The sequence below is a fragment of the Panthera onca genome, chromosome B4 (assembly GCF_046562875.1).
Source record: "Panthera onca isolate mPanOnc1 chromosome B4, mPanOnc1 haplotype 2, whole genome shotgun sequence".
Classification (NCBI taxonomy): domain Eukaryota; kingdom Metazoa; phylum Chordata; class Mammalia; order Carnivora; family Felidae; genus Panthera; species Panthera onca.
In genome coordinates, this window is record NC_138345.1 from 98,918,456 (window position 1) to 98,924,177 (window position 5,722).

Consider the following 5,722-nt stretch of genomic DNA (forward strand, 5'->3'; position numbering starts at 1 on the left):
TGAAGGTTGGTTGCTACTAGATAAGGAAGAGATTTCCATCTGGACAGACTCACCCTTGTTCTAGAAAAACCATTTAAATGGGCCTTTCAGTTTCACTTATGTAAATATAATATAGAACCTTACTTTAGAAAAGAACTGCAAAGTCACTACTTGAAGACAGATGCTGAAAGTGAATCAGGTTCTATGTCATTATTTTTCCATACACTTCAGGCTTTGATATATTGTGGCTTAGAGTTACAGCTGTCTCCTAGTTTTATTGAAGATGGAGTTTCCACTTCCCTTTACTATTTTTCTTTTTTTTTAGAATAATTTATGAGGATTATGTGGTGAAGTAATTTTCTTATGTCATTTTAAGAATGGGAAGTAATATGCCATACATTTTAGATATTTGTGTTACCATTACAGCAACTCTATAAGGTGGGCATAACGGGAAAGACAAATTTTATTAAGATAAACAGAACTGAAGAGGTTTCTGCCTTCTTGGGGAGAGGCATAGTTCATCCCTGCTTAGATAAAAATGGTCTTGGAATTTTATGCATCTTTTGATGGAAAAAGGTTGGGCCTGCTAGGTATTGTCTGAATGGTTGGGGGCTACTTGCAGAAGGTGCTATATCTTTTTGCAAACTACACATCGTGAGGGAGTACGCCTTTCTCTGGGAAGTCTGGAAGGAAAGGGATTAGTGGTCTGAGAACTGGGAAAAGGGGAAGGAGAAGGGAGAAGATGCAAAGAAAGAACAGAGAGGGAAGAAGAACAGAGAGAGGGAGGAAGGAAGAGAAAAAGAAAGGGGAGGAGGAAAGAGAGGAAGGGGCTGTAGTGTTTTTGAGACAAATATCAATAGGTATTGCCATGGAAAGATAGTTGCTTGGCAAGAAATTCCTTGGGGTAGCTGTGGCTAGTAAACTCTAGGACACAGTTTATCCTGAGATTTGAATTTTGTGCTGGGTCGTCTTACAATGCTTCTCTGTTCCATGATCACTTCCTTCACTATATTTTTAGAGAAGCTGTCCCTCATGCCTTCTAAGGACAATCCCTTCATCTGCTCTGCCATCACAGGAACTTTATCACCTTTACTATCCCTCCCTTTAGTGTACCCAATGTCTCCCCTCTGGATCCTTCTGATTAGCTTTTTAAAACGAACTAGTCCTTCCAATCCTCTCAGTGTGTGTATCTTACACCATATATAAAAATTAACCTGAAATGATCAAACACCTAAACATAAGAGCTAAAACTGTAAAACTTTTAGAATAAAACATGTGGAGAAGACTCCATTATATTGGATTTGGAGATGATGTCTTGGGGAGAACCCCAAAAACACAGTCAACAGAAGCAAAAATTGACAAGTGGAGCTATTTCAAACTTAAAAACTGTTGCACATCAAAAGAAACACTCAACAGATGAAAAGGTAACCTACAAATGGGAAAAAAATATTTTCAAGTCATCTGATGGAAGATTAATAATTAGAATATGTAAATAACTTCTAAAACTCAACAACAAAAAAACAACCTGGTTAAAATATGGGCAAAGAACATGAGTAAACATTTCTCCAAAGTAGATAAACGAATGTTCAGTAAGAACATGAAAGATGCTAAACATACTGATCATCAAGGAAATGCAAATTAAAACCACAATGAGAGATCACTTCACATCCATTAGGATGGCTGTTATAAAAAAAAAAAAAAACAAGCAAAGAGAAAATAGTTGTTGGTGAGGATGTAGAGAAATTGGAACCTGTGTGCACTGCTGATGGGAATGGTGTAGCCATTGTGGAAAATACCATGGTGTCTCCTCAAAAACTTAAATATACAATTACCATGCTATTACAATTTCTCTTCTGGATTTATATTCAAAAGAATTGATGGGGGTCCTGGGTGGGTCAGTTGGTTAAGCGTCCAACACGTAATTTTGGCTCAGGTCATAACTTCACAATTCATGAGACAGAGCCCCACATCAGGTGCTCCACTGACAGCATGGAGACTGATTGGGATTCTCTCTCTCTCTCGCTCTCTGCCCCTCCTCCACTTGCACATGCACGTGCGTGCTCTCTCTCAAAATAAATTAACTTAAAAAAAAAGAATTGAAATCCAGGATCCAAACAAATATCTGTATATACACCCATGTTCATAGCACCATAATTCACAATAGTTAAAAGGCAGAAGCAACCTATGAGTCCATCGATGGATAAATAAACAAAATGTAGTATATGCATACAATGGAATATTATTCAGCATCAAAATGGAAGGAAATTCTGACACATGCTACAACATGGATAAACATTATGCCAAGTAAATAAGCCAGAAACAAAAGGACAACATTGTACAATTCCCCTTACAAAGATACCTAGAGTAGTCAGATTTATAGAGACAGGTAACAGGGGCAGGTAGAAAGGAGGAATGGGGAATTAGTGTTTATGGTATTTCAGCTTGGGAAAATAAAAAAAAATTCTTGGAAATGGATGATGCTAATGGTTGCACAACAATGTGAATGTACTTAATGATGCAGAACTTAAAAATGGTTAAAATGATAAAATTTATGTCTTTTTCACCACACACACACACACATACACACACAATTGTCCCTGAACCATCTCTATCTCGCTCCTATCCTTCATAGTTAAGCATCTGAAAAGCATTATCTTTTTTCATTTCACGCCCTCCCTCACCCATTCACGCCACAGCTGACTTCAATATGACTTTTATTTTCTGCACACCATCACAACGGCCCTGGCTGTGTAGGTGTCCAATGATCTCAAGACCTTATATCCAGTAGGCATTTGTAAGACCTCACCTTATTTGACCCTCATAAACATTTGATATAATTGATCAGTTCCTCCTTATTAAGTTCTGTCTCCTCTTGTCTCCTGTGCAACTACCTGGTCCCAGGTTTCCTCCAGCCTCTCCTGGCTTCTCTGTCTCCTTTGCAGACCTATCCTGTCAGCAGCCCCATCATGTGCCACATTTCTACTTTCTGTCATGCAACATACAGGTCTCTTTTCAGCACCCACCCTTCCTGCCACAGTGCTCCGGCACGTGCTATAACCTTAAATACTTTTCAGCCTAATTATCACTTTTTCAGGGAAGCCATCTCTTAAGTCTCCAAGTAGGTTATTCTTCCTTATTATTCCTTTTGTACTATGGACTTCTCCTTCATAACATCTCTGGATCCTCTTTCTCTATCTGACTTAGCTGTAGTTTTACATATATTTTTATGACTTTGGATTAATAATATGTCTTACCGTATGGACTACATTTCATGAAGATAGGGTCATATTTATCACTTGGTTTAGTTTTCTGATTGTGGGGAGGTTACACTCTATTCTCAGTGTATTGCCTGGCACAGAATTTCTTAATACGTTCTTGTTGCATAAATACCACCCCACCCAGACTTTACTAAACATCCATCTCAATAGTTTTCTTTTTTTGTTAGCATTGAGGGGCAGAGTGGGGGAAAAAGGAGGAAAGTGCTGCAAGCTTGAAGACAGCGTCTAGAGAGCTTGGAAGAAAAGGTTCAGGCATGGAAAGACTCAGTCAAGCACAAGTATCCCCTCAGGCACTCCCAGAGATGTGGGGAAAAGGGTGCAAGCCATTTCATTTGGCCACTGAGAGCAAGAATGACCCCTGAATGCTGGACATTTGGGGACATCCAGATGGCAAACCCTATGTTTGCAAAGGTGTTACTCTTATGATCTCATTGAGAAGGAATAAGGGTTTTCAGACTCTAGATGAAGTCAAACTACATTTGTGGGTCCAAAACATGGCAACCCAGCAGAAACTGTCACAAGACACACAGATTCTTATCCTGCTGGTCTGGGATGGAGGTCAAGAGACTGCATTCCAAAGTTACTCTCTCCCAGTGCACCCTTGTGGGATCCTGATACACAGCCAGATTTGGGAATTGGTAGCCTAAGCAACTTTTATGGTATTTTTCACCCCTGAATTTCTATGATTTTCTAAACACATAATTATATTTTTCCCCAACAGAGGCTATATAATCTTCAAATCAAATCAGAATACATGGGTTAATTATTCATTCTTTCATGCAACAGACATTTGATGCAAACTTTTTTTTATCCACAAGCCACCATTAAGTATATGTGTGTACATTAAGAGTGAGATGGGGTTGGGGTGGATAGAAGTACCTCTGTCCTTAATAAAATTACAGTACAACACAGATAGAGACATAAGACATTCAAGGAATAATTAGGGATATGTAAGGCATCATGTGAATGACAATTTCAGTTATCTGTCTATCAACATTGCCAAGCATCCAGAAAGTTTCCAAAACCACAAATAAAGAGCATTGACCTTACATGTCTTCCCCTTCCCACCTCCTTGTGAGATGTGACCTCTTCTCTCTTTCTTCTATAGCTCCTACATCTCTATATTTGTTACTTTTTTTTTCTAGAACTTTGTACAAAGTGTTTTTTTCAATCTGGATATGTATCAAGTACATGTGCTCTGTATATCCTACAAGGTTAATAGTTTTCCAATGACTCAATTCCCACACAGAAGGAGAATGGTTATTAGCTTTGCAAAATGGTTTCTGTTTTGTGCCAAAACCAAGAGGAGCCAACAGGGGACCAAAAAGGCAAGAGAAAATTAAAGCAGAGGAAAGGGAGTTGCAGAGATGAAGGGCGCACTCCTTGTCAGGAGTGGCAGACATCAGCTGGGCTGGTATACAGCGGCAGCTTGTTGGCGGTAACAGAGAGGTAGTGGCTACCTCTTAGGAAAATAAGATAAGAAACAAAGTTACAGCCACGGTGGTAGCTCAGTGCCTTTGAAGACCAAGGCAGAGGCCACCTCTAGCAAGTAGAGGGGGCGGAAGATGATGAGGAAAAGAGGAGAAGAAGGTGGAAGCAGATAAAGGGCTCAGCAGAAACCCCGAAAGGTTGGAGGGTGGGGTCCACTTGTCACATAGGAATCAGATGATAACCACGTTCTATCCTCTATCCCGCAGGGCTTTATGTCTTCCTAGGACTATACTATCCTCACAGTGTCATATCACTTCATACTCCTAACAAGTGCCTTGAGTCAGCACTTACAGATCATCTGATGTTAAAAATGTTCTTATTAACAGGCAGGGAAGGTGATAGTCATAGCCAAGACTCATCAACTGGTTTACTGTGAGCTCAATTCTTTATACGCATTATGTTATTGTAACTGCTCACCAAGATAATAATGTAGATACTGCTATCATTCTTATTTAACATTTGGAAAAAACAGACAGTAACATGCTGGTAAATGTTTAATAATTCCAAAAAATCCCTAACTTATAATGCTTGCCAATTTCTACGGTGTAAATACTCCCATGTTGGCCAATTTCGACCTACCAGCATGATATCACTGAATGCAGAGTTGGGGACAGTTAGTTGCACAGTACGTAACCTGTTCTTGTATAGTATGTATAAAGTATACACATGAATGGAGTATAATATTTACAGTATAAGTACAATACATAAAAATAGGTAATTATATTATTAAGAGCATAGATAATACTAAAATGTAGTCAAACAATTAGGAGATGATGAGTGTGGTGTATTTGTTTATTTTAAACATTATTTAACTATAAATATATTTTAATGTTTAGTAATGGTTATGTTTAACAACCAGCTTACCAAGTGCTTGAAACTCTAATGGTCAGCTCTCATGAGCCTGCATAAGCTGGCTTCCAGCATACCTCTGTAAGTCCACTGTGATCTGGAGTGCATTCACATTGTTTTTAAGT